This window comes from Paroedura picta, chromosome 1 (genome assembly GCF_049243985.1).
Source record: "Paroedura picta isolate Pp20150507F chromosome 1, Ppicta_v3.0, whole genome shotgun sequence".
NCBI lineage: Eukaryota > Metazoa > Chordata > Lepidosauria > Squamata > Gekkonidae > Paroedura > Paroedura picta.
Window position 1 is genome coordinate 32,376,970 of NC_135369.1, and position 10,774 is coordinate 32,387,743.

The 10,774-nt window shown below is 53.5% G+C and overlaps 1 long non-coding RNA gene across 1 annotated transcript; it reads left to right on the plus strand.

Annotated features, from left to right (window-relative positions):
* The first annotated feature begins 914 nt into the window (after positions 1 to 914).
* LOC143823194 (uncharacterized) lies at positions 915 to 3,339 on the plus strand. The gene is made up of 2 exons (XR_013226408.1): positions 915 to 1,098; positions 3,066 to 3,339. It is a non-coding gene; the product is annotated as an uncharacterized LOC143823194 (long non-coding RNA).
* The last annotated feature ends 7,435 nt before the right edge of the window (positions 3,340 to 10,774 follow it).

Sequence of the window (10,774 nt, forward strand, 5' to 3'; positions counted from 1 at the left end):
CCCTTAGATTTGTAAGAATTTTTTTTTTGGGGGGGGGAATAAGAAACTTCAGATTGTGATCCCTTTAAATGGTGCTTTGGCCCACCAAACCATAGACACTGTGCCCCACCAGTTGCCAGAGAATGATATATAGTCCAAAGCAGTTTTTTTTTTGCAAAAGCCTCCAAAACATCTTGATTTACATACTAAGAGTGGGAGAATAATGAAATGGGTGGGGAGGGTCTTGCATCTCCAAATGAAATGTGGACAGGTCTAGTTCCTAATGCTCCTGACTCTTGAGAGTGTACCCTGAAACATTCCCTACATCAGTGCTTGGTCCAAACCACACTTGCTCCTTTTTATCACAAGAAAATCCAGAACAGATGCATAGTTTGGAACAGTAAAGCAGTTAAAAGAATTTAGCTTCTATGTTGAAGAATTTTATTCTTTCACCTCTACACACAATATGATATCAACAATCCTTGTTCGAAGCTGCCTTGCAGAGCCATTGCAAACATGAACAGAAAGCCGGGATTAATAAATGTGACAAATCCATAGAAGAATTGCTTTCCCCAACTTTCTTGTTTCCCTACCACTAACAATGTGATGATTTACAAATATAATTATCTAAGGGATTAGATAATCTAAGAGTAAGATCTAATCACTTATATTATACTTGTAGGGGTTTTTTCTCCACCAGGAAGAAGTTTGCAATGGCTTAACAACCAGCAAATAAGTTTACATCTGGGAAATTTATCCAGGCAAGCAATGAATACACCAAGCATTACTAGGATGTCATCTTATAAATAAATAAAATAAAATGATCAAAGATGTTTGTGCTGCTGCAATCCCCCCCCCCCCAAATTCAGGTGCATGTCACCTGTTCCTTATCATAAATTACTTGGTATCTTCCCATCAAAACTTGTATAAATGTAGGGATCCTGATCCCTTCTCTCATCCATTCTTTAACCTGACATTTGTCTCCAGAGAGAACAGAAGCCCATCAAATTTCCACCATGAAGACATGTTGTCTGCTTTTTGCTGTGGCCTTCCTGGTTTTCCAGGTCCAGGGAGATGCCAACCCAGAGGGAGCTGGAAGCGATGCCCTAGAGGGAGAAGGTAAGTGAAAGTAGAGGGAGATGTTTCTTGCTCCCGATCTAGTGAGGATCCCATGGTATATGGAAAAGTATGTCACAGTTCTGTAGCAAAGAGCTTCGTGCTTCCTTCGGTCTTTACAGTTGTGTTTCACTTGCACTTCAGTGCTCACAGGTGAAAACTTTCATCAGTGTGGTAAGGAAATGTGCAGAATTGAGAATCTTGAATGACTGGAGTAGATTTTCTCACAATGCTGTCTGTTGTATCCTGCCAAGACCAAATGTATTCGCCTGCAAGGAGAGAAATTGGCAACTCACTTCAGGCAGACTTGTAGCTGACCCAAAGGGGGACATTTGCCCAACCATCAACACCAAAGAAGGAATGCTGGTGCTGATTTCTCATGAGTGCACCAAGTCTGCCTTGGAAGGAGTTCATGAACTTCAGCATGGAGATATAGAAACTGTTTCAGGTCTGGACAGTTCCAACAAGGACCCAGAGTTTAGTCTAAGGCTGTTATTACTATCTTGGATTATTTGTAGTGAATTGTCTGTTTTCTGAAGATAGGCCTGGTTTCATTCAACTGAGAAAACAGTTTTCACCCTCTCCTTTATAATAGCTTAAAGCATTTCAGACCAAAGAAATCAAGTTCCCTTTCCAGCAAGAGCCAGCATGGTGCGGTGGTTAAGAGAGGTGACTTCTAATCTGGAGTGCCAGGTTTGATTCCCCACTTCTCCATATGCAGCCAGCTGGGTGACCTTGGGTTTGTTACAGACCTTTTTGAGCTGGTCTCATGGAGCAAGTCTCTCAGAGCTCTCTCAGCCCCACCTACTACAAAGGGTGTCTGTTGTGAGGAGAGGAAAGGAAAGATGTATGTAAACCACTTTAGGATTCCTTTGGGTAGTGAAAAGCAGGGTATCTTATTTTAGTTCGGATTAGTTCTTTTGCACACCATTCTCTGATTTGAAGACAATGAGTCTAATACAGTCTTCAGGAGTCTTATACTGTATTCCAGTGGATAAAAAAATCTATCCACTGGGATGGTCTCAAGAACTCAGCCCATTTGTAAGACACAGCATTGTTTTTATTGATGATCCCATGGTGATCTGAACAGGTTTTGCCAGTGATACCAACCTGAAGCCTGAAGTGTCATAATGCATGACACTTCTGAACATATCACTGCTGAAACTTATGCAGATCTCCAAGGAGGCACATGTACAGCATCCCTGGGTCAATAAATATACTGCTTCCATAACTGGCTCTCTATTGAGGGTGAGTTGAGAAAAGGGTCTTGGGCAAGAGATTTCGGGGGTGCATTTTCAGCATTGTCATCTCCATCACTGCTGCTGTGCTACCCTCTCACTCAGAATCCTTCCATTTTTGTTCTCCAAGCCTCTTTAGAAACCCCAGGGAAGGCTGAGCATATCTTGTGGGGCTTCCTGAACTCTGACATCTTCTCCCCAATATTGCCATGCTCTTTCATGTCTCCTTTGGAAACAAAGGCAATGAGGACCATTAGCTGCTATGGCTCTTGGGCTTCTGCAATAACCGGTGACAGAGTGGCTGGGAAGCAAGAGGTTTTGGGATGGAAGTGGGCAGACATGGTATGGTAAGTGATGGACAAGAAGCAAGAAGGGTAGCAGGAAATGTAGGCAGTGAGGGCTGGCGGCTAGTGGCATTGCCCTCAGGCTGTGACCTTTTTTGGGCCATTGCTGGCTGAATCATAGAATCACAGAATTACAGAATCATAGATTTGGAAGGGGCCATACAGGCCATCTAGTCCAACCCCCTGCTCTATGCAGGATCAGCCCAAAGCATCCTAAAGCATCCAAGAAAAGTGTGTATCCAACCTGTGCTTGAAGACTGCCAGTGAGGGGGAGCTCACCACCTCCTTAGGCAGCCTATTCCATCGGGGAAATGTACAATAATCGGGGAAAGGTACAATGTAATTACTTGGAGACAGGACAATAATTCTTTGTGTCTCATTTGTGTAGGAGCCGCTCACCCAAGAAGTGCTCTGGTGTGTCGCACTGTGGGAGGCAATTGCAGACATAAGTGCTATTCGAATGAGATATCCGTCGGACAGTGCTTGCCAGGTAAACACTGCTGCCAGGCTTACCAATAGAGAGCACAAACCCAGCGGAGACCTCAGCAAGACCTTGGACCTGTGATCGGAGAAGAGAATGAAACCACTTCCTTCAAAGAATCATCAATCTTTGACTCTTTCTATATACCTTCTTTCACTGATTAAAAAGATATTTGCATATGTCTCATTGGCCTTCTGTTCTTTCAGTCTTTTTCAAAGAACTCCACCCCCTGTGGTTATCAGCACCAATGAACACATGATTCTTATTGCATACGAGCCAACTGCCTCTAGCAACAAGGAATAGGCTTTATATTCTTGTAGAGTAGTGGTTCTTAACCTAGCGGTCGGGACCCATTTGGGGGTCGAATGACCCTTTCACAAGGGTTGTGGCAGGGCGAGCAGCTTGGCTGGGGGTGATGCTGCTGCTACTGTTGCTGCTCCTCCTGCAGGCGCCCACACCTGGCCACCAGCCACTCCAGCAGTGCCTCCAGTGCAGTGCAGTCTCCCACCAGGTGCTCCAGGTGGCAGCGCAGCTCAGCGGCACAAGAGGCAGAACTGAACTGAGAAACCCCGGAAAAAAACCAATTTATATCCAATCATGAACAATGGATCTTCACACCATTGGTCAGTTTCAGTTTAATTTCTGTGAAAGAACACTTGCATCGTTTTATGGTTGGGGGTCACCACAACATGGCGAACTGTATTAAAGGGTTGCAACATTAGGAAGGTTGAGAACCACTGTTATAGAGATTCCAAAGGGATTGTCGCATTTATTTAATCTTTAGGGGAAATTAGTGGGAGTGGAGTTTGGTGGGGGGGTTTTTTGAGGGGGGGGGAGTTAGAATTCTCCTAATGTGAACACCCTCAGGGACCTATTTTGTTCAGGTTTTGGACCACCTCCATGCCAGTTGGAGTAAAATCTCTGAGTCGTTGAGGTGTTCACATACCCCAACATCTACACCTGCCATATTCCTTGCTCTTCCTTGTGGTCTTAATAGTGTGTTGCAATCCCATTGCTATTCATGATCAAGGCAACTCCATTACCCCCTATGATGAGATGATCCCAAATGCAATTCAAGACCACCTCAGCTGACTGGTGCTTGGCCAGGCCTTCCCAATGGTCACCTGCTGCTGTTATGGTATCTGTTCATCAACTTCCTTGTTGGTGCTGCTTGATGGTCCTTCAAAGGGTATCCTGTTCCCTGAGTTGAGTCTGATAGCTGTGGCAAAGAAGCCATCTTCCAGATCTTTCCAGGCAACACTGTCACAAACTCCACCCATCTGGAAAGGCCCCTATGAGGTTCTCAGAATACCAGTCTTGCTCTGCATGGAAAGAAAAAGAAAATCAGTATTAATATGCACCAGGCTATCCCAGTGAACTACCCTGAAAGAGTATGGCTGAAAGGCATGAGGTCAATTAGATTCTTACATCCACTGGAATCACCGGAGGAAGGTATAGTCTATTATTCTTATCATCATTATTGATGATAATAATAACAACATTAATAATAATAATAATAAATATTTTGTTTCGTCCTCCTAATATGGCTCAGGTCAGCATACAAAATGGGTTAAAACTAACAGTGAATTAAAAACACAGAATACATCAATCTTAAATAAGACAAAATAAAACATAAGTAACAAGGTGACAGCATTACCAATATAAGCGTCCAGACATTTCACTGCCCATAGGTCTCCAGACTGGATGTCACTCAGTGGGAGTGTTTTATAGGGGATGACCACAGATGTTATTAAGTCATTGGTCCCTACCATAATCTTGGTGGAAGAGCTCTCTTAAAGGCTCTGTGGAACTTTGCCAGCTCCAAAAGGGTCCAGGCCTCATCCGGGAGCTCATTTGACCAAGTAGGGGCCAGAACTGAAAATGTCCTGGTCCTGGTTGAGGCCAGACATCCTTTCTTGGGACCAGGGACTACCAACCAGTTGGAAGGAGTGTAGTGCTCTTCAGAGGATGTAGGTAGAGAGATGGTCCCTCAGGTATTCTAGGCCCAGACCACAGATGACTTTAAACCTAAGTACCAACACCTTAAACTTGATGATGAACTCAATCAGAAGCCAGTGGAGCTGCTGAATAATAGGCTGAATGTAGGTCCTCCAAGGTGTTTCTGTGATGACATGGGCCAATGCATTCTGGACCAATTGCAATTTCTGGATCAGGGATAAAAGAAGGCCTACGTAGAGTGAGTTACAGACGTGGGTGCCCCATACACCAACAAGATGGCCAAGCTGTTGATTGAGGCCTGCACATTCAACACCTGAAATTATCGGTGCAGAGATTGCTTTGATCGAGTAAGTCTCCCAAACCAGTATCACCACCAGTATCACTAAAGTCCCTGACTGATGAAGAACTGAGAAACCAGGAGGGGTGATTTCATCTCCTTCACCCAGGTCTCAGTCATGCATGCCTTGTCCACCTCATGCTCTGCAAACTAAGCCTACAGAGTAGAGTCTTTGTTGTTAATTGACCTGGCATCTTTCCAGTTTGGTGTAGTGGTTAGGAGTGTGGACTTCTAATCTGGCATGCCAGATTCGATTCTGTACTCCCCCACATGCAACCAGCTGGGTGACCATGGGCTTGCCACGGCACTGATAAAACTGTTCTTACCGAGCAGTGATATCAGTGCTCTCTCATCCTCACCCACCCCACAGGGTGTCTGTTGTGGGGAGAGGAATGGGAAGGCAATGGTAAGCCGCTTTGAGCCTCCTTCGGGTAGGGAAAAGTGGCATATAAGAACCAACTCTTCTTCTTTCTAATTTTTAGAGAGGAAACCTGCTTGGAAGAATTTGTTACTTGGCCTAATACTATATACCAATCCATAAAATTTACCCTGAATAAGCGTCCAACAGAGATTGCATTTTTAGATATGTGGGTAATAATTAAGGAGGACAGATGACTGGCCATTTCAGCATTTAAGAAATCCTCAAATCTTACAACTATATTACATTACAGTTCCTTTCTTCCCAGACATTTATGAGAGAACTTGCATTTTGGGCAATTTCTGAGACATAAATGGATTAATTCAGAACATAGAGATTTTGAGGAGGCATGTAAGGGGTTGACTAGGTCTTTAACAGAGTGGGGTTATCCATTAGAAGTGATTAGAAATGCTAAAGAAAGATTGAATGAGATACCCAGGTTGGTGTTTGCACATCAGATTAAAAATATCATTGCCAAACACAGGCATTTAGTATCACATATTACAGGATGCAGTAACCAACGTTTATTTGCATGGAGGAGAGGTAGGAATATTCAAGAACTTATTACACCTTCTAGAATCATTGTGCCATCTAGTGTACCAAATGGAAATTACAAAAGTGGAACATGCCTGGTTTATAGATTTATGATTGAAACTAGAAATAAAGTCCATTTTATGTCTGAATAAAATGGGCCCTAGGAACCTGTCTGCTCTCGGTGCCGGGAGCGGTCTCACTGCGGCGAGGCTGTTCCAGGGGCCAAGAGAACGCTGAGAGAACGCCGTTCTGTCACCCCCAAACGGCCTTCTCTCACCCCGGGAGCGGCTTCGCGGCGAGAGGAGGCCGGCTGCCGCTCCCCCACCCTCCCCAAAGGCCAAAACAGCCTTCTCTCGCGGCGAGAGGAGGCCGGCTGCCGCCCCTCCACCCTTCCCAAAGGCCAAAACGGCCTTCTCTCGCGGCGAGAGGAGGCCGGCTGCCGCCCCTCCACCCTTCCCAAAGGCCAAAACGGCCTTCTCTCGCGGCGAGAGGAGGCCGGCTGCCGCTCCCCCACCCTCCCCAAAGGCCAAAACGGCCTTCTCTCGCGGCGAGAGGAGGCCGGCTGCCGCCCCTCCACCCTTCCCAAAGGCCAAAACGGCCTTCTCTCGCGGCAAGAGGAGGCCGGCTGCCAGAAGGCCCAACCACCCGAAGGCCGAAACAGCCTTCTCTCGCGGCGAGAGGAGGCCGGCTGCCGCCCCTCCACCCTTCCCAAAGGCCAAAACGGCCTTCTCTCGCGGCGAGAGGAGGCCGGCTGCCGCCCCTCCACCCTTCCCAAAGGCCAAAACGGCCTTCTCTCGCGGCGAGAGGAGGCCGGCTGCCAGAAGGCCCAACCACCCGAAGGCCGAAACAGCCTTCTCTCGCGGCGAGAGGAGGCCGGCTGCCGCCCCTCCACACTTCCCAAAGGCCAAAACGGCCTTCTCTCGCGGCGAGAGGAGGCTGGCTGCCGCCCCTCCACCCTTCCCAAAGGCCAAAACGGCCTTCTCTCGCGGCAAGAGGAGGCCGGCTGCCGCTCCCCCACCCTCCCCAAAGGCCAAAACGGCCTTCTCTCGCGGCGAGAGGAGGCCGGCTGCCGCCCCTCCACCCTTCCCAAAGGCCAAAACGGCCTTCTCTCGCGGCAAGAGGAGGCCGGCTGCCAGAAGGCCCAACCACCCGAAGGCCGAAACAGCCTTCTCTCGCGGCGAGAGGAGGCCGGCTGCCGCCCCTCCACCCTTCCCAAAGGCCAAAACGGCCTTCTCTCGCGGCGAGAGGAGGCCGGCTGCCGCCCCTCCACCCTTCCCAAAGGCCAAAACGGCCTTCTCTCGCGGCGAGAGGAGGCCGGCTGCCAGAAGGCCCAACCACCCGAAGGCCGAAACAGCCTTCTCTCGCGGCGAGAGGAGGCCGGCTGCCGCTCCCCCACCCTTCCCAAAGGCCAAAACGGCCTTCTCTCGCGGCAAGAGGAGGCCGGCTGCCAGAAGGCCCAACCACCCGAAGGCCGAAACAGCCTTCTCTCGCGGCGAGAGGAGGCCGGCTGCCGCTCCCCCACCCTCCCCAAAGGCCAAAACGGCCTTCTCTCGCGGCAAGAGGAGGCCGGCTGCCAGAAGGCCCAACCACCCGAAGGCCGAAACAGCCTTCTCTCGCGGCGAGAGGAGGCCGGCTGCCGCTCCCCCACCCTTCCCAAAGGCCAAAACGGCCTTCTCTCGCGGCAAGAGGAGGCCGGCTGCCAGAAGGCCCAACCACCCGAAGGCCGAAACAGCCTTCTCTCGCGGCGAGAGGAGGCCGGCTGCCGCTCCCCCACCCTTCCCAAAGGCCAAAACGGCCTTCTCTCGCGGCAAGAGGAGGCCGGCTGCCAGAAGGCCCAACCACCCGAAGGCCGAAACAGCCTTCTCTCGCGGCGAGAGGAGGCCGGCTGCCGCTCCCCCACCCTACCCAAAGGCCAAAACGGCCTTCTCTCGCGGCGAGAGGAGGCCGGCTGCCAGAAGGCCCAACCACCCGAAGGCCGAAACAGCCTTCTCTCGCGGCGAGAGGAGGCCGGCTGCCGCTCCCCCACCCTCCCCAAAGGCCAAAACGGCCTTCTCTCGCGGCGAGAGGAGGCCGGCTGCCAGAAGGCCCAACCACCCGAAGGCCGAAACAGCCTTCTCTCGCGGCGAGAGGAGGCCGGCTGCCGCTCCCCCACCCTTCCCAAAGGCCAAAACGGCCTTCTCTCGCGGCAAGAGGAGGCCGGCTGCCAGAAGGCCCAACCACCCGAAGGCCGAAACAGCCTTCTCTCGCGGCGAGAGGAGGCCGGCTGCCGCTCCCCCACCCTCCCCAAAGGCCAAAACGGCCTTCTCTCGCGGCAAGAGGAGGCCGGCTGCCAGAAGGCCCAACCACCCGAAGGCCGAAACAGCCTTCTCTCGCGGCGAGAGGAGGCCGGCTGCCGCTCCCCCACCCTTCCCAAAGGCCAAAACGGCCTTCTCTCGCGGCAAGAGGAGGCCGGCTGCCAGAAGGCCCAACCACCCGAAGGCCGAAACAGCCTTCTCTCGCGGCGAGAGGAGGCCGGCTGCCGCTCCCCCACCCTTCCCAAAGGCCAAAACGGCCTTCTCTCGCGGCAAGAGGAGGCCGGCTGCCAGAAGGCCCAACCACCCGAAGGCCGAAACAGCCTTCTCTCGCGGCGAGAGGAGGCCGGCTGCCGCTCCCCCACCCTACCCAAAGGCCAAAACGGCCTTCTCTCGCGGCGAGAGGAGGCCGGCTGCCGCCCCTCCACCCTTCCCAAAGGCCGAAACGGCCTTCTCTCGCGGCGAGAGGAGGCCGGCTGCCAGAAGGCCCAACCACCCGAAGGCCGAAACAGCCTTCTCTCACGGCGAGAGGAGGCTGGCTGCCGCCCCTCCACCCTTCCCAAAGGCCAAAACGGCCTTCTCTCGCGGCAAGAGGAGGCCGGCTGCCAGAAGGCCCAACCACCCGAAGGCCGAAACAGCCTTCTCTCGAGGCGAGAGGAGGCCGGCTGCCGCCCCTCCACCCTTCCCAAAGGCCAAAACGGCCTTCTCTCGCGGCAAGAGGAGGCCGGCTGCCAGAAGGCCCAACCACCCGAAGGCCGAAACAGCCTTCTCTCGAGGCGAGAGGAGGCCGGCTGCTGCCCCTCCACCCTTCCCAAAGGCCAAAACGGCCTTCTCTCGCGGCGAGAGGAGGCCGGCTGCCGCCCCTCCACCCTTCCCAAAGGCCAAAACGGCCTTCTCTCGCGGCGAGAGGAGGCCGGCTGCCGCTCCCCCACCCTCCCCAAAGGCCAAAACGGCCTTCTCTCGCGGCGAGAGGAGGCCGGCTGCCGCCCCTCCACCCTTCCCAAAGGCCAAAACGGCCTTCTCTCGCGGCAAGAGGAGGCCGGCTGCCAGAAGGCCCAACCACCCGAAGGCCGAAACAGCCTTCTCTCGCGGCGAGAGGAGGCCGGCTGCCGCCCCTCCACCCTTCCCAAAGGCCAAAACGGCCTTCTCTCGCGGCGAGAGGAGGCCGGCTGCCGCCCCTCCACCCTTCCCAAAGGCCAAAACGGCCTTCTCTCGCGGCGAGAGGAGGCCGGCTGCCAGAAGGCCCAACCACCCGAAGGCCGAAACAGCCTTCTCTCGCGGCGAGAGGAGGCCGGCTGCCGCTCCCCCACCCTTCCCAAAGGCCAAAACGGCCTTCTCTCGCGGCAAGAGGAGGCCGGCTGCCAGAAGGCCCAACCACCCGAAGGCCGAAACAGCCTTCTCTCGCGGCGAGAGGAGGCCGGCTGCCGCTCCCCCACCCTCCCCAAAGGCCAAAACGGCCTTCTCTCGCGGCAAGAGGAGGCCGGCTGCCAGAAGGCCCAACCACCCGAAGGCCGAAACAGCCTTCTCTCGCGGCGAGAGGAGGCCGGCTGCCGCTCCCCCACCCTCCCCAAAGGCCAAAACGGCCTTCTCTCGCGGCAAGAGGAGGCCGGCTGCCAGAAGGCCCAACCACCCGAAGGCCGAAACAGCCTTCTCTCGCGGCGAGAGGAGGCCGGCTGCCGCTCCCCCACCCTTCCCAAAGGCCAAAACGGCCTTCTCTCGCGGCAAGAGGAGGCCGGCTGCCAGAAGGCCCAACCACCCGAAGGCCGAAACAGCCTTCTCTCGCGGCGAGAGGAGGCCGGCTGCCGCTCCCCCACCCTTCCCAAAGGCCAAAACGGCCTTCTCTCGCGGCAAGAGGAGGCCGGCTGCCAGAAGGCCCAACCACCCGAAGGCCGAAACAGCCTTCTCTCGCGGCGAGAGGAGGCCGGCTGCCGCTCCCCCACCCTTCCCAAAGGCCAAAACGGCCTTCTCTCGCGGCAAGAGGAGGCCGGCTGCCAGAAGGCCCAACCCCCCGAAGGCCGAAACAGCCTTCTCTCGCGGCGAGAGGAGGCCGGCTGCCGCTCCCCCACCCTCCCCAAAC